A 19,286-nucleotide genomic window follows, 5' to 3' on the forward strand; every position below is an offset into this window, starting at 1 on the left:
GAAGAACAAAAGCAGTCTAATAAGAAGCGATGCATCATAAATCCCTGGCTGTCCTGAACCGAAGGGTGCAAAGCCACTGGGCAAAAGCTACTCATTAACCTTGTAAGGGACCTTTGCTGAGAGAGATTTGCTTGTGAATAAATATAATTGAAGGATCACCACAAGGAAGGATATTGCTTTGTATACAGGGCTCTATTAAGTGCTATGTGAAACCACAGTTTTAATTCTGCTTCCAGCTGATTGTGGAAAATCAATGCCACCGCAGTGTTAAAGCACCCTGGTAATTTAATGGAAGCAACCATTAAACATGATTAACTAGCTGAAGATTTTCCAACATAGAAAAAAGCCATGAGATTTTCTTTCAAAAAGAAAGGCAGAACATGAAGCCATACTTGGAGCTACTACGGACTTGATTTTGGATGGCGTGATTTTAATAACTGCTTTTTAAATCATGTTGTTTATCAGTGGGTTTTAATATACATGTTATTATATTATTGATGTTTAATTTTTATGCTTTATGTCTAAATGTTATTTTATGTTTATGTTTTAATTTGGTTAGGTTAATTTATAGTTATATGTTATTGTCTTGCTATATTTCTTTATTTATTTCTTTATTTATTTATCGTGTCAGAAGCGAACTGAAGGTACAGTTTTAATGTATTTAAAATCTCAAAGTTTAATAATAATCTTTTATTTGTACACCGTCGCCATCTCCCAAAAGGGATTTGGAGCTGCTCACAGAAGCACTCCAAGTGGCACATGCAGACAACAATACATAAATATAAATACAATGATATAAGTATAATCAAAAATTTGAAAAAACTTGGCATTATACTAAATGCCCTTTAACCAGTAGCTGGCCACTTGCATGTGGCAGGGCTCAGACTGCATTGTAATAGGTGGTCTGTGGTTTGCTCTTCTCCACACTCACATGTTGTGGTCTCTACTTTGTGGTCTTGCTATTATCTTTTGGTTTTCACGTGTATGTATGGCATTAAATTTTGCCTTTATAATGTTGGAAACTGCTTTGAGTTCCCATAGGGGAAGAAACGCAGTATATGAATAATAAATAAATAAATAAATAAATAAATACTTGTCCTATGCATTTTAATATAAGCATTTTATGGTACTGTGTTTAAATATATGCATTCTATGATAATGTGTCCTAGATGTGTTATATTTCGCCTCCAGCTGTGAGGAAAGGTAGGTAACAAATAAAGTTGTTGTTGTTGTTGTTGTTGTTGTTGTTGTACAGAAATAACTAACTTGGGCCGAAGACTGAATAACAATATTAATATATGCAGAGGTTGCAATAAAACAAGAGAGAGCATGCTCTGACATCAATTTTTGCCCTTTAAAAACCTGATCAGAAATATATATAAGGGCATGTAAAGAGATAATGGCCCCTTCTGCACTGCCATGTAAAATCCAGAATATCTGCTTTGAACTGGATTATCTGGTAGTGTAGACTTACATAATCCAGTTCAAAGCAGAAAATGTGGATTATCAGTTTTGATAATCTGGATTATATGGTAGTGTAGAAGGGGCCAATATTATGCCTCTTCTACACTGCCATATAATGCATTAGATACTCTCATCAGATACTCTCGTCTCCAAAACTCACATACTGCAACATTCAGCAACTATCATGACCCTGAAGTCATAGGGTAAATAAATTGAATGCCACTGAACCTGCTGTGAGCAGTCTACACAATTTACAGCTGGATTTGCAGAAGAAGTACTGCTTCCAACTATTAATTCAGCTCAAAGAGAACTGTCAGTTATTCCAGAGCTTCCAATTAGCTCCAAACAGCCCCTGGTGTTATTGAAATGTAGACATGTAAAAAACCCCAGTGCTGTGTCACTAGCTAAAACCAGCTCCCCGGCAGAGCCTTGTTGATGGTGGTGTTTCTAGTGATCGCATGGCTGGGCTCCCTGTAGTGAATTCACCATAGGTGATGTTGCTAGCAAAATTCTGCTGGGCAACAAAACAGGGGTGGCAATGGCCCCATTGTGCTGTTGGCCCAATCAGGAGACCAGAGACACCTGAGTCACAAAAGCATGAGGCATCTTCGCCTGAGACTATGAGCCCAAGGCAACCCTGATGGTTCTGGAACTCAATTCCTCACTGGGGCAGCACATCTTCCTTCAAGAACTTGACATGACTTCTTGAAACAATGCTATGGACTCATGGATGTTGTAGTTTTATGGTCTTTAGCTTTCTCTACCAAAGAGTGCTGTGTAGGAAACCAGTAGAAAACCAGTTATGCCACTGGAAAACATCGGCAAACCGTGTTCCCCAGATGCATACACTGTTCCTACCCCACTGACCATGTATGGACATTACCCTTGAGGACAGGAAGGATGACATCATCTATAGCTGACCTCACCTGCAGGCTACCTCACCTTAAGATGACCTCACCTCTAGCCAATCACTCTGCCAATGATGTAATCCAACTCACTGTTACTATGCAAGCTTTGCAAAGAGCACAAGAAGGTATATAAACAGCTTGGCTGATCAATAAATTTGAGATCACCTTCACCCTCCTGGACTGCCTATTGTCTTTATCGTCGCTACATCTGGTGACCCCGACGTGATCCTCCCCGCCTTCTGCTCACCGCTGGAATAGCTTTCGTGCACGACAACGGTCCAACCGTTCCCAATCTCGTGAGTACATGGGTGGAAATGTGTCAACTTACCACCAGCAAGATCATGCTGGGGAGTTGCGCAAGTTGTTGGGGCAGAGGGAGGGTCCCGAAGTCAGTCAAGGAGACTTGGAAGACTTAGTTAGAGAAATTCAGAGCCACTGCCCTTGGTATCCACAGCAGGGGTCATTAAAACCATCGGATTGGGTCAGGATAGGTCAAACCTTCCTTGAAAAACCCCAGGGGACAATTCAACACTTATTGCTGTGGAAGCAATGTTGTGAAACAATCACTCTCCTGGGAGTGACAGATAATTGCCCACCCGTGGCTCCGGTCACGAATCAACCTCTCCCAACTCAGATCATAAATCCTCTTTTTACCCCGCTCGAGATGAGATATTCACAGATAGCCCTCCCTATCCCGCCTTCATGTGTCTTTGCTTTTGAATCATCCCCCGCCGATCCAAATCTCCCCTCTACTTCTCTTCAAAATAAACAGCCAAGTCTTGAAAAATTGTTACAGCCCCAGCCACTGAGAGACATGATTCCTCAGACCATTCAGAATGCTGGGGGCCGAGAAAACATGACCGCAACCCTTCTTGACATGGCAGGATTCGAGGAAGCTGTATCCTCGACTGAGCACATTCAAAACACAACAGCCGTGGTTCCAGACCTAATTTATGGCTCCGGCACATTCACTAAAACAGCTGGACGACCAGAGCTTCCCATAATGTCAGTTAATCCCGCAACATGCGCGGTTGAAGAATCTGACATTAATCACCAAACAATCATAAATATCATAATTCACCTCCCAGATTTTGAGTCTGAAAAGACATATGCTTTTAAAGGGGGAGTTACATAAATAAACAGTGCTTATACCACGTCTGGATAAACCGTTAGGTCACAGACCCCCACCTTTTCTTAATACATCATTGATGAGACAGTTTAACGACCCCTATCCCATTCCCATAGTTTCAATCGACACTAGCTAAGATACAGCTATGTCAATGTTCTCTTTTAACCCCTCTCTTTAAGAGACAACATTAAAACATTTCCATTCAACAAAACGTAAAGCTCCCATATATACTGTCATTAAATAAACATTTGTTACAAAATGATTTTCAGAATGAACTTCTGTTCAATCAGAAGTTCCAGGGTCATAAATACATACACAATATACAGTTAAAGATCAATATAGAGAGTCCTCATTCTTTTAAAGAGTGTTTTGATAAAAAGCTTTCAAAGTTTTATCTTTGATAAAGATAGACAATACACAGTCCTCTAAAGGTTATCAAACTTCATTTTCTTTAACACTAAACAATATTAATTAGTTATAAGATATAATGAGAGCCACTACAACTCTTTAAGATAGTTCTTTATGTTATACTAACCCTCAACTGAGAGATTGTTTGAGATTGTTTTCATTGTTGTTGTTGTTTCATAGTTATAATTTTACTCATTGTTATTGTTTCATAATTATAAGTTTTTTACTGTCATAAATTATGATAAAAATGTCTTACATACAAAACAGACTTTCATTTGCTTGATCAAGTGTGATACACATACCCATATACAACAATTTAAATACTGATAGAGTTGGTGTTGATTTCATAATCAAGAGTTGTGATTCTTAAAATCTATAGTTCACAACTAAAACACATTCTAAACTCCACCAACAATAACATTAAACCAGGCTTGACACACAAAGCTTCTTGTCCCTTTCGTTTCAAAGGGTTAATTATATATAAGACTCACATTCAATTCATACAATCTTAAATTTTAATCACACCTAAACAATTACATGCTTGGTTTCCATGCCTTTCATCTGATACTTACAGATAATCAGCTTCACAAAAACACACTTCTTACAAAACATTAGTTGACAACACATGCTTACATAATAACAGATCTTGCTATGTTACACTTTAAACATTCTCATTTTAAGATTGAGTTTATTAAGTCTACAAATCATAACTTTGTTTGCTTCCTTTTGATGTTCTTCCTTCTTTCCTATCACACTACAACACGCTACAATCAACACTTTAAAAGTCTGATCTCAGCTTTCACTAGATTTAAACATTCTGTCATTAAATAAAATCAACACTCACTTCTTACAGACAGACACACACCTCTATTCGTTACCCACATTTAAAAATTAACAAAACAATACTCAAAACCAGACATTTATTGCTTTATTCACACATCATATCTACCTTACAAGACACTAAAATCCATGAGACAAAAAATCTCTCCCTCTCTCTCTCTCTGAGAGACCAAAAGCAACACACGCTGCCCAAAAAGGGGGGCATACATTCCACAACCCGTACAAGACACGGCTAGGCTCTGAGATCTAATCAATACACACACACACCAACATTGCCTCCCTTCCCCTTTCTGTCTGTTTTAAAATGATTTTTTTTTATTCATAATTGTTTATACTTGATTACTCTGTTTTATGCTTTTAATTTGTCTCTTTTATATGATATTATTAGATGTTTTTAAATATGCTTTCATTCTGCTTTCATGCCTAATACTTCAAAACTACAATTCCCTTCCTTACACACACCGATCCCCATTCTATACTGTGCTGGTCAAAGACCATAATAAATCATTGATTGATTGATTCATAGCTACCACATCCTTCCTCTACAACAAAACACAACCCTATGAGCCATGCCTTTTCATCCTCAAACTACAAAACCTATTATCCCTTTCTCATTACATAATCACTAAAGTGATCCAACAGCTTTGCTGTTGCTCATTGCCTCACTCATCCACATATATTTCAAAATACATTCCCTAAAGATTTTAATACAACATTTTCCACCTTGGTCGAGTCTATTCTTTCTGAGACTCCACCCTCATTGCTACCTAAACCTAAAAAGAGTTTAAAACCACTTTTTTTTCCTTTTATGACTCTGTGTCAGTTCCAAAGCTTTTAAAATCATACCATCCCAATGCTAAGAGTTAAACATGGCTTGCTACTATTAACCTGGGTTTAACACACTCAGTTTTCTTAAAATGTTCAATTGATCTAATACATATGTTTACAGCTCATTTTAACCTACACCCCATAGACACTAAAACAAACCAGCTTTCACAAACAAACAACACACATTTTCCCTCATTTTTCCCTTACACAATTCTTCATGTCACTGTTGACACATTCTCTAATTACATTTAAACAACCCCTCACAAAAAAGACACACCAAACGTGTTCTCAACCACTTTCTTTATACCTTTACATTCATGAGGGTCCCTCCTACAATAAAAACTACCACCAAACCCTCTTATTACAGCGCTACGCTTACAACGTTCTACTCTTCCTACACATCTTTAACATTCCATACGATGGCCACACAAAACAAGATTGCTGAGCGTTCAAATCATACCTCTACAAACCATCTGCTTTTTCTCACACACAAAGAAAAGGGGGGAGTCACCCCCTTCCTCTTTCCTGCTCGTTTTTGGGTTTCGCTTTCCAATGGCCTTCCTATACGTGTTATTTACCATTAATCATTTGAATTTAATTTTATCTGATTCTTCTCTCGTTACCAGGATCCAGAAATATTTCCAAACCTCCACACCCCCTCTCCCTCCTCCTCCTCCTCCTTTGATGCAGGTTACCAGATCCGGAGTGAGAAGGCCCAGCCCCCCTCATCGCCTAGAGTCAAGGAGTTAAAAGAGACCTCATGGGCCATCCAGTCCAACCCCCTGCCAAGAACCAAGAGTTCCTGCTTCAACTGTCATAAACCTATGAACTTTAACAAACACAACTTGCTTTTTGACAACATTGTTTAAACACACATTCTCTGTCATTGACTTCTTAAATCAAGCGCTTTGGGTTCCTGCTCACTACATTTGCCTCTAAAAAGATGACGTGACACCAAGGCCTTCAAAATTCCATTCACCTTCTAGTCTATTCTATGTGTTGTTTCAAATCTCACAAATAACTTCAACAAAATACTTATGCATGTTGTTTTTTAATGACTTAGCTTAACATTTTAAGCAAAACACTGTACCTGCTTGATAAAACTTTTATTATCCAATTTGTTTACTCTACACAACTATTGATGGCTATATAATAATCTGCTACTGCTATATATATCCCATTGTTATAAGCTTCTTGCTAGCCTCACGCTCTGCTGACCTTTCCCCCCGCCTCAGGATAATGTCCTATATATGTCCTGGCCTTTAAATAAACAAAAAAAGGTGGGATGTAGGAAACCAGTAGAAAACCAGTTATGCCACTGGAAAACATCGGCAAACCGTGTTCCCCAGATGCATACACTGTTCCTACCCCACTGACCATGTATGGACATTACCCTTGAGGACAGGAAGGATGACATCATCTATAGCTGACCTCACCTGCAGGCTACCTCACCTTAAGATGACCTCACCTCTAGCCAATCACTCTGCCAATGATGTAATCCAACTCACTGTTACTATGCAAGCTTTGCAAAGAGCACAAGAAGGTATATAAACAGCTTGGCTGATCAATAAATTTGAGATCACCTTCACCCTCCTGGACTGCCTATTGTCTTTATCGTCGCTACAGTGCTGGTGCATCATCAGACTACAACTCCCATGATTCCATTGCTGCATTAATTCTACAATGTAGATCCACAGACCACCAGTGGTCTGCATGAACTAAAATATGGTCCACAAAACATTTAAAATTTTTAAGCTTTATTCATTTTAATGACTCCATTGCTATGTGGGCAGCACTGGTGAGTAGGACATTGGGCGAGCGCGGGAGGCCGGGGGGAGGGCAAGTGATTTTTATTCACTTTGACAGCCATTCAAAATATTCATGCCCTCCTCTGATTGGCTGAAAAGCAGACCTGGCTAGGATCCAGGCATTCATTAGCTTGAGATTCTTCCTGACATCACCAGTGGTTGAGGTTTCCATTGTGGAAAAAAAAAGTGAATAAAATGTTCTGTACCCTGCTGCATGCTTTATCTTGGATCCTTTGAGAGTGCAGACTCTGTATCTGACATCCTTTCACAACTGAAAGAAATAAACATCTGTTCTTGTTGCTTTCAAATCCGGTTCATATATTAATTTGTCCATTGATGCAGCGGAGCGCACTGGGCACTGGACCTCAACCTCTTAGCGGATAGCTGAAATTTGACCACAGCCTGAATGTTTAATTGATTTGTTTTAATGGGTTTTTATTTGTATTCATTGTTTGGCATTGACCGAATGCCTGTTGTGAAACCGCCCTGAGTACCCCTTCAGGGGTGAGAAGGATGGGGTACAAATATGCGAAATAAATAAATAAATATGCAACCTTCTGTATGTTTGTATTATGCCCCTTCCCCCTAAATTGACCAATGAGGCTATTTTGGCAGATAGAATGCACAAATAATACAATCAACAAATTTAACTACCGTACTATATAGTGAGCTTTAGAGGAGTACAAATGTAACATAAATAGGGATCACTAGGTGGTGCTATTTGCAATGGATGAGTATGGTTTTTGTAACTACAAATTGGATAGGAATTTAGAGCAGAATTGTCAATATTTTGATGGGCCATAGTTTTGCTAGGCCATAGTTGCTTTTCGCCAGACAGTATAGCTGTTTCCAAGTATTATGTGGACACAGAAAACTATATATAATAGTAAACCTCATTGAAATGAAAGACCAACAATACCATATACTTGTGCTAGCCAATCTTGAAAATGTTTGAAGGCAATAAATTTTGTCCAAAATAGATACACTTAACTGCAGAAACCAGACCTGTGGATACAGGGGTCATACAATAGTCTGCTAGGCTAATTTTTACATCGTTTACCATTTGTCCCTAACTGTGAAAAGCTTTTCAGAAAGTTATCTTGACAGAAATGGTGAGCACATTTCTGTAAACCACATCACTAATGGACAGTATTAACAAAACCATTTTTGTTCTCAGTTTAGTCTCCTGGAGCCACTATTTTGCATCTAGCTGTGCTTGATGGATCCATTGAAAAACAAAGGAAAGCCTCCAAAGGGGTCTCATGGCATCTTGCAGTCTAACTGAGATAAATTTGCAGCATAAACTTGTAAACTAGGCTTATTACATCAGATGCCTTTTGGCTATTCAGTCTAGGAAAACTTATACTTCAAGCCTCTTTCTTTTATTTCACCCCAAAGACGCTACAAGACCCTTATTACTGAATGGGAAATAACCTTCCAATCACTCTGGTCTAAATGGTCTAAAATGATGGATATGTTCCATATATACTAGGAGGAGTTTGAAAAAGGAATGGCCAATTTACTACTGGCTTAAACTCTGTCCACTTTTGTGGGAAGCAATTCTTTGGGTATGGAAAGTGAATGCTGACCTTTGTAAATGAGTGTTGGCATGCAAACATGAATCTCAACATTAGAAAATATAATGGAAGAATATTTATTTATTAAAATATTTTATCCTGTCCTGCATTAAAATAATATAAAAAATTAAAAATGATTGCAGAAAAGACAATAAACCATTTACAAGGGAATTACATGATTCATCCAGTGAGGAGTTTACACGTAGTCACATGGGATGCCTGCAGAGGGCAGTTGTTTGGTGCCAGGAAATGGCACCAAACAAGTAATGGACTGGATAAGGGCAAACAAATTCAAACTTAATCCAGACAAGGCAGAGGCAGTCCTGGTCAGTCAGAAGTTAGATCAGGGATTAGGGTTCATGCTCTGCTGGATGAGGTTACACTTCCTCCGAAGACACAGATCTGCAGTTTGGGGGTTCCTCTGGACTTGGCGCTGACCCTGGAGGCCCAGGTATCTGCGGTGGCCAGGAGGGCCTTTGCACAATTAAAACTTGTGCATTAAAACTGTGCCCATTCCTTGAGAAGCCAAATCTGGCCATGATGGTCCATGCCTTAGTTACATCAGGTCTGGATTATTGTAACACGCTCTACGTGGGGCTGCCTCTGAAGAGTGCTTTGAAACTTCAGCTGGTCCAAACAGCTTCAGCCATGTTGCTAACTAGGGCTGGCTACAGGGAATGGGCAATTTCCCTGTTGAAGCAGTTCCACTGACTGCTAGTCCATTTCCGAGCACAATTCAAAGTGCTGGTTATGACATTTAAAGACCTAGAGAGTTCAGATCCAGGCTATTTGGCCAACCACATACCTTGTATGAACCTGCCCAGGCACTGAGATCTTCAGGAGAGGACTTTCTCTCGGTCCCACCTCCATCTCAAGCTGGGAGACTTTACTCCAGTTGTGTAGGTGGGTAGGGTATCTAGGCTACTACTTTTTGAGCCTCAACCAATTCATGCTTTATAATGATTGTTCCAGACTTGTTACTTGCTTTCAGTGAATGCTGTGAAACATTAGGAAAATGTCCTGATGATAAGAGCGGTTTGACAGTGGAATATGCTGCCTCAGAGTGTGGTGGAGTGTCCTTCTCTTGGGATTTTTAAGAAGAGGCTGCATGACTATATGTTGGGAGAGCTTTGTGTGTTCCTGCATGGCAGTGGGTTGGACCGAATGGCGTTTGTGGTCTCTTCCAATTGTATGATTCTAGCTATTGTCACAATTGGGGCCTATCCAGACATTGGGGTATGGGGGCCTATCCAGACATTGAGTACCAGTGCTTCCTTTGGGCATTGGTAAATGTGGGGGCTCCCTTATGGGACTCAGAGGTGAGTGACAGTTATAGGTCTGGCCCAGTTTGGGAGAAGACCACCTTTTGGCATCTCTGTGAGAGGAGTACACTTGGGGCACCTGCCCACATGCTTTCTTTTCCTGGCATCTCAAGAGTGTCCAGCTGCAGGACTGGAGTACTGGGATCATTGAACAAGTGCATGTATTGATGCTTGGATCTGGAATGTATTTATGTGGGAACACCCTATTTACATCTATATACCATAAAGTCATATCCTTCTTTACCCATCAAGTGCTGCTGTCATTTGTCTAGTGGAGTGGATTTTCCCACAGTCACTCAAAAACATATTAAAGAGATCTTAACAGCAAAGGAGCACACATTGGGCTATTTGTATGAGAAATAAGAGTTCTGACACCTTTAAAAATCCAACTGTCTGTCTTAATATCATAGTGCAAGAATATTAAGGTCAACTGGCAGCAAATTTATGAACGCTGAACCCTGAACTTAGATCTCAGCTGCTTTGACAGTTCAGGTCACCATTTCCCATAACTTTTTCCATAACAGTGGCAGGAAATTGTGTTGACAAATCCCCTGTGGGACCTTGGAAATCCAGTCAGAGCTTGTGTCAACACATTTTTTTCCTTCTGTGCACATTGTGGAAAGGAAGCAAGTGAACATCAGGGAATTCCAGAGTTCTGGGAAACAGAAAATTTTTTAGTAGCATATTGTACATGTAAGTTATGATAGTGGCAAAATAGATAAGAAATCAAGCCCATTAGATGTATTTATTAATAGGAATAATAATACTACATTTCCTCCAATGAAGTCAAGGTTGTGGATATGGTGTCTCAATCCTGTGACAGCTTACTTGGCTGAGAGAAGCAGTTGGCTCAAAGTTATTCTGTGATGTTTATGGCTCAAAGGAATCTAGAAGATGGGCCAAGTCCACTGCATCATTATAACCATTGGCCCTAGATCAAGGATGGGAACTGGGGCATGGGTGACCAAGCAACTTTAGAGTGTGGTCAAGATGGCAAATTTAATTAATGAGGAGGGACACACAAGCTAGAAGAGGCTGCAGGAGTAGCTTTTACTTGAGCCTACTGGGAAGGATAATATTCCAATCTTCCTTTCCTCTTTCTCAACTGAGTTATTTGAGTGCACACTACTATACATTTGCCCTTTCAACTTCGCAGCATTTGAAATAAGCTGAAAACAATGGGGGAAATTGAAAGAGGAAAGAGAAAGGAGGGCATTTTCAAAGCCGCTGAAAAAGTTGGATGACAAAGGATTAATCAGGACTGTTCCTGCCAAACTGAGACAGTTTCAGGATATGAGATAGGAACCTGCTGAGTTCTCCTTTAAGCAGGAGGCAGAGAGAAAGAGAGAGAGAGAGAGAGGACTAGACACAGCATGAAAGAAAGGCGGTAATTACAGCAGAGATTTTTAGGTTTGTTAAAAAGGAAATTCGTTTGCAGACCTTGGGACAGCCCCAGGTTTGAGGATATCCCTTTGATTGACTTCTTGTTTGACTTGGGTGTGTCTTGGTAACCTTCCCTGGCAGGGAGAGAAGCACTGTTGGAATAGTTTCTGGACAGCTTGGAAACTTGAGTACCAACACTGACTAATATTTAGTAAAGCCTGTAACTGTAATTTCGCTACTTTTTGAATTGTAATGTAAATATCTGATATGCAGGATGTATTTTCATTCTCTGGACCAAATGTAGCACAAATCCCCAATATGCCCAAATTTGAATAGTGGTAGGGTTGGGGGGTCCTTGAAGTGACTGGACTGACCTTGAAGGAGCTGGGGGTGGTGACAGCCGACAGGGAGCTCTGGCGTGGGCTGGTCCATGAGGTCACGAAGAGTCGGAGACGACTGAATGAATGAACAGCAGCAGGGCTGGGGGGATTGATTTTGTCATTTGGGAGTTGTAGTTGCTGGGATTTATAGTTCACCCACAATCAAAGAGCATTCTGAACTCCACCAATGATGAAATTGAACTAAACCTGGCACACAGAACTCCCATGACCAACAGAAAATACTGGAAGGGTTTGGTGGCATTGACCTTGGTTTTGGAGTTGTAGTTCACTTACATCCAGAGAGCACTGTTATCTCAAACAATCATAGATCTGGACCAAATTTGGCACGAATACTCAATATGCCCAAATGTGAACACTGGTGGAGTTTGAGGAAAATAGACCTTGATATTTGGAAGTTGTAATTGCTGGGATTTATAGTTCACCTATAATCAAAGAGCATTCTGAACCCCACCAATGATAGAATTTGGCCAAACTTCCCACACAGAACCCCCATGCCTTGAAGGGACTCACTGGTGAGAACCTTTCTCCAGCCTCGCATGCTCTCTCACCATGCTGCCATGTGCTGAGATGCCTGCTCTCCCCTCCTCCTCGCTTGGAGTCTCAGAAACAGCCCTCCCCATTGGCTGAGATAGCCAATCATAGTGGAGGAGGGCTTTATGTAGGAGGATTTGCCGTCTGTTGCAAAAAAGGAAGAGAAGGACATGCTGAGAGATCTTCAGCCTTCTCTGCCAAAGGGGTTCCTAAGACCATTAGAAATATATGTTTTCTAATGGTTTTTGGTGACCTCTTTAAAACCCCCTTGTGACCTGCCCCCAGGGGTCCCAAGACCCATGTTGAGAAATGCTGCTGTAGAATTAATGCAATTTGACACCACTTCAACTTGTTTTGAAATCCTAGAAGTTATAGTTTTTGAACGTCTTTAGCATTCTCTCTCAAAGAGAATATCTCACTTAACTACAAGTCCCGGGATTCCATAGTACCGTGCCATATCAGTTAAAGTAGGGCCGAAATGATGCTGAATTGCATTAATTCTATAATATAGGTGTACTCTAAAATGAATAAAGCTCTTTGTATTGCTTGAATTGTTTAATGTTTAATCTAGCTGATATTATTTATTGGTTTTGATTTGAAATTATTTCAGTTTTTATCCATTTGCCACCTGTGATTTCACGATGAAAGAGAGGTACAGAAATATTTTAATAAACAGGTGTTCTGAACACCCCCATTTAGCATTGCTTTCTATTATGTGGAAAGAATATGTCATCTCTAAAGTACAGTTATGCAGTACTGCGAAGAGTGGGAAAATTGGTATATTTTGCTTCCTTGTTTCTTTTCCTATTATAAATATTATTATTTAAATATTATTTCTGTGTCTAAAATCAGGTGTCTCTGACAAGAGGAGCGGCACTGATTGCAAAGGAATTCAAAGACTTTTCAAGGATGAAACATTCAATGAGCATTCATGGATGGAGCAATTGATCCGTTTCAGGGAACATCCAGCCTGATTAAGAAGATCAAAAAGTCCCACATTTTGTTCCTGCTCTTTCAAATTTTATTTTGTAGACTCATGCACATTTTGGTTATCCCAGAATATTTTCTGTTAGTCCCAGGTGTTTTTAATCTCCAGTTCTTTTATCATAAATATGGGGACATTTGGAAATGTGTGTGATTGTGGTTAGCCATTGTGTGAAGTGGCTAGCCATTACTCCAGGATCTGTTTGCATTACTCTGACAACTCTCCATCTCCTTGTCTGTGGTACTTTGACTGAAGCTTGGAAACACTAGCTTTTCAACTACAGCACCCAGAATCCCTCAGCCAGAATATTGGCTGGGGGGTTTTGGGAGCTGTAGTCCAGAAGAGTAACCCTTCCCAATAAGTTTGACAGGCCAGGACTATCCCAAACCCTGAGATTGAGATTTCAATTCCTAGACCTGAGTGCTGTGGATGACCATGTGTGACATTATCGTAAGTAAACTCTGGTGATGTTTTAAGAGTATTGTTGCAAATGACAGCCCTAGTGGTGTTATTAAACAGGATAATTATGCACAATTTCACCGAATTATGCCACTGAAAAAATTAAAAACTACTAATACATCAAGAAAAAAATATACACAGACTTTGCAAGGCAGCACTCTCAGCTTTAGATTCCTCTCCCTTGTCCTTATACCCCAAGACACATGACCAGTAACCCGAGATCTGGGAATTTTGCTGTTGATTCAGCTCTTTTAATCTAATGGTTTATTCTGCCTGCCTTGACTGTACTGTCCCCAGCTACTGGGACTAGCTCCTCCTATCCCTTGGGTACCAACAGCTGACAGTTAAGTAAGCTTGTGGGAGGTGATTGATCCAGAGGGCTTTTCTTCCCTTCAAGAGAGCAGACAGACTGACAGAGAACAGGGGTTTCCTGACTTGGTAGTGGCCAAGATAAATGTAGAGTCCATCCAGACTGACTGCAAATGAACCATTGAGTTCCTGGATTACCTGTTGCTAAAGAGCATCCAGTTCAACAGATCTGGAACCATTAAGTAAACAAAGCTGGTGATCAAACTCTTTCTCATCCTACTCACTTGAATGATGGCCCTAGTCATGAGCCAAGGTTGCCGGCTCCATTCTGGATTGCTCTTCATCAGGATGGCAAACAGACACGGATGTCTCATTCATAGCAAGCCAGCCAAAGGCAAAGTGGGTCCACTGGTGAGTTATCCATCTCTTCATCCTTATTGCCTTTGCTCATCCTGCTCCAACTATTCACCCTCCAAATGTGTTGGACTACAAATCCTATCTAACTGGGAATAAGTAATAGTGCAACTCTTTGAGGGGTTACCTGGTTAGGCAGAAGATGAACTAGTTTATTTACTGGGACAACCAAATATTTTGGAGACTGGGATTCCAGTTAATTTGTTCTTCTAATAACAGAATGGGATTAATATATTGTTTCTGCTCAGGTTAATCTTTTTCTCTTCTAAATGAAGCAAGGCGGTGGGATGGTAATGGTAGATGTGGAATCATTACAACAACATCTAGAATCCCCAATGCCAACAGAGATTTATACTTCAAAAGGATAACATTTCCAATTTCTATCCCCAGAGGACTTTCTATTCTTGTTCATTTGTTTAAGCCTCTAGACAAGTTGAGGAGAAGGCATCTCAGGTGGCTTTTAGATGAAAGGAGAAATTTTCCCTTTGTGGATTCACTTTAACTTCAAATGCTCTTAAAAATTAAACAGAATATTTAAGAGTATGGAACCTCACCGAGAAAGTCAGCCCGCCTGAACTTCGCTAGACCTACAGTGCTGAATGAGAGGATATTGTTTTCTTTCTCCTTTATCCCTTTTGAGAATCACCCTGCTGTAAAACAGAATCCCATCAAGGCAGATTTATCTTTGTAAACTCAGGTTCATTATATATTAAATTAAAGCCTTGGGCCAAACAAGGAGAAATATGGTGCTTTGAAACTATGTTTTGGTCTGGATAGCAATCATATTTAATATTATTATAGCCTTTAAATTCAGAACATGCATTGCTGAACATCCATTCAGCACTTTAGAGAACATTTTTGCACACGTTATACAGCATCACTTTAAAATATTGAGATATCTTTTTTTTAAAACATGCAGTATGTTAACAAAACAACTCTAGCGGTCACATGTTTTACTTTACAACTTCTTTTTACTTTACAACCCCTTTTTGAAAGGTTGTTGGAGGACAGTAAACTATTTGAAAGTGTCCTCACCAAACTGCTAATAGCCAAGATTCTATAGGATGGGACAATAGCATTTAAACTGAACTAACAGCACTATAATTGTGTGGCGTGAATTGCCCCCATGTTTCAGGTACCTCAAAATAACAGTAGGATTTATTTATTTTGTGTCAAAAGCATTGCACAATAAGTATAAAACTGATAAAAATAGAGAACACACAATTGAATAACTTTTGACTCAAAACACGGAGCAGCGACCACATTGTCAGTAGCTTTAAACCATTCTTCCTCTGTGCATGAGGCAGGGCATTGTGAAGAAGCATACATATGCAGAGTTGTTTGTTGTGTTCCATAGTTGCACAAGGTGGAGGATTCTTCTAAGTAGTGCCAGGTTGTCTTTTGATCTACCCACTCTACTTCTGAATAGGAATAACAATGTCATTGTGTGCTCTGTCCATTGAATGCCCCATAACTCTTTCAGTTCTAAACCATTCTTCTGCTATTGCTACTGCTGTTTCCTGTTCTGCTGATGGATAATAAACCTTGCAAGATACTCCTAGGAAAGGGTCCCCATACATCAGAGTTGGTTTGAAGGCACATTAAAAAAAAACTTAGTCACACCACTCTATTTCAGCCATATTGTTATAGGGGCAGGGTAGGGGAGACTATAGTGTATACATTAGGGGAGGGATTTTTTTTCAGGAACAGGGGGCTGCCTTTGGCCATCTTCACATCCAAGGAGTCTTTCTGCTTCCACCCCTAATTACCCAAATTCCCAGATTCAACACAATGACTGTTGAAGATCAATAGAAACAGCAGTACACCAGGGCATCAGTGAATCTTCCTGTTTAGCAGAATGCCTCTTCTTGGCCCTCATAGAAGATCTCCTTCTCTTTTAGATCACTCTGCTGCCTTTCTCCTTCTCTTTTGGCAGGGAAGGAACTCAAACATTTTTGACAACACCAGGGGTTCTTTTGGGGGGGGGGGGAAGGGGAGTTATCTGCAGGAATAAACAAGGCAGTGAGACTCCAGAAAAAGCCAAAGGAGACACAGTTATGACACAGAGCTATTTGTGACTACTGTACATAAAACTTCTACCTAATGTAAAAGACAGTCTGGAGTAAAATGGAATCCATCCATGGTTTAAAGTACTCAGTAGTCAACGACTTTCTCATCAGTGTTGTGGTGAATCTACTCAGGATTTAAACTTCTGCTCTAGAATGCAACAAAGTTATCCAGAATGCTGGACCTCTTTGGAAAGAGAATTCAGCAACTTGGATATCGTCTGCAAAATTGGGAGTAACACAGTATTCAAGAGTTTCACTGCATCCCAATGTGGATGCCACAGGCTGCCTTTCCAACCCGTCTGTTTAAGCAAATGTGTGGGTCTGCTTGGCATTTCTCCACAGGGATTCCCATGCAATTTTGGGGCAAAAACTCTCTGTGTTTGAACTGTGTTCTTAGACAGTAAAATAGATTTAGATTTTTAAAAGCCATTTAGGTTTTTAAAAGCCATTTGGGTTTTTAAACGTTGTTGTGTTACTGTTGATGTTTATTGCTTATCTTCTGTTATGAGTTTTATTTTATTGTTTTGTATTACTGTTGTTATTGCTTTTATTACTGATGTATTGTGGGTTTGGCCTCATGTAAGCCGCACCGAGTCCCTTGGGGAGATGGTAGTGGGGTATAAATAAATAATAATAATTATTATTATTTTATTTAAGGCAACATTTCCACTCAGCCATTATATTCCAGTGCTAACCTCCAGGATCTCCAGCTACTGGCTATGCTAGCAAGGGGACTCTAATCCAAAAAAAGTAACTTTCCCAATGTCTATTATACCAGAACAGCTGCAGCAGCGTGTCCTCAATTTCAGAGCATTTGTGAAAACACAGGAAAGCTACTAAGCCCTTGTCAGGCATTGGAAGTAATTTCCCCCAACCCAGTTTTACATCCTACAGTGACCTAAAAATGACAAACTACACTTTGCTTTTTTGTTGACATGAACTGCGTCAGCTAGTGAGTGGAATGAGTATAATCATCATATTTCAGTGGGACCGGCTTTTATACTTATCACATTACTGGATTACAGCTTTAATAGTTCAGTAACATTGTATATGCTTCTGTGGGCCGAAAGCTGCTGGCGGCGTTCCACTTTTGCTTTGCCTGATATGACCTTCTCTTTTCTCTTGATTTAGGAAACCATAATTGGCTTCACAGTCTTTTCACTGGCTGTTCTTGGACCAGCTGGGTGGTTTCTGTCTCATATTGCAAGCTATAGAAGGAGGTAGAAGATATTCTTCAGTTTCTGGAAGATGTGGCTCATCAGATCAGCTATCAACAATCCCTGTCAACTAAAAATAGAACAAACGCCTCCAGATTTTATCTCTGTTGCTGTGATTTCTTTATTTATCAGCAACAAAGAGGAGTAAGAACTATTAGAAGAAAAAAAAATATAGACGTTAAGGAATTACATCATGAGTCTAAATACCCTATGGTATTATCTTGAGGATCATAATAGCTAAGAGTTATTTCAGAGCAGAAGAAAAGTGCTGGATTGATCTTGTTGTTACTACATGAAATTTAAAATTGTGCAGACAAAAATATCGGGTTTATGATGTCAATCATTTCTATACGTATTCTCCCCTATGAACCATCAAGATTACTAAGATCGTCTGGAGGGGCCCTGCTCTCGGTCCCACCGGCCTCACAAGTGCGGCTGGTGGGGACGAGGGACAGGGCCTTCTTGGTGGTGGCCCTGCGACTCTGGAACTCTCTCCCGCCTGAGGTCAGAACCGCCCCAACAATCCTGACATTCAGGAAACAGGTGAAGTCGTGGTTGTGGCTTTTGAAGGCTTGCTTGGCTTTCGAAGAATGAGACAACGTTCTGGATGGAAGATGGTGTATATTCGATTTTAGTACGACGACTGACCACTGTAGTTTTTAAATTTATGTGTTTTTCCAGTGTTTTATTGTAATTATGTACTTTGATATTTTACCAATTGTATGTGTTTTTATGGTTGGAAACCGGGCTGAGTCCCTCTAAGGAGTTGAGAAGCTCGGTATATAAAACTTTGAAATAAATAAATAAATAAATAAATAAATAAATATAGCAGTTCTACAGAGTGTACAGTTCTTTGTATGCATTATCGCAGTCATTTTACAACCATTTCCATAAGGTTGATTTGTTTGATTGTTACTAAAGGTAGCCAAATTCCCAGGATTGGGTGGATCTTCCAGAACTCATCAGGAGTTGCACCAATTCGATTTATTGATAGTATCAACAAAACCTAGATGGTGTAGAAAAAGAGTGAAAGCGATTTCTGTTGGCTGATTCAGTGGCAGTATTCTCTGGACCACAGAAAAGCATGTAAAAGGCTACACAGAGCTTGCCTATTGCATAGACCAGCAGAAATAGTTGCATTCCAGCTCCCATCACCATGTGCCATACTGACTATGTATAATGGGAGCTGGACTCACCAGGAAAGCGGCAGGTTTCCCAAAATAGACATATAATA

General features: G+C 39.9%; 2 long non-coding RNA genes across 2 annotated transcripts; both read left to right on the forward strand.

The window, feature by feature from the left end:
• The first annotated feature begins 2,246 nt into the window (after window positions 1-2,246).
• On the forward strand, window positions 2,247-7,165 carry LOC137095832 (uncharacterized). Its single transcript, XR_010908995.1, has 2 exons — window positions 2,247-2,668; window positions 6,204-7,165. It is a non-coding gene; the product is annotated as an uncharacterized lncRNA (long non-coding RNA).
• A 7,057-nt stretch (window positions 7,166-14,222) lies between these two features.
• LOC132763058 (uncharacterized) lies at window positions 14,223-18,886 on the forward strand. Its single transcript, XR_009630224.2, has 2 exons — window positions 14,223-14,763; window positions 17,967-18,886. It is a non-coding gene; the product is annotated as an uncharacterized lncRNA (long non-coding RNA).
• The last annotated feature ends 400 nt before the right edge of the window (window positions 18,887-19,286 follow it).

Source organism: Anolis sagrei, chromosome 1 (genome assembly GCF_037176765.1).
Source record: "Anolis sagrei isolate rAnoSag1 chromosome 1, rAnoSag1.mat, whole genome shotgun sequence".
NCBI lineage: Eukaryota > Metazoa > Chordata > Lepidosauria > Squamata > Dactyloidae > Anolis > Anolis sagrei.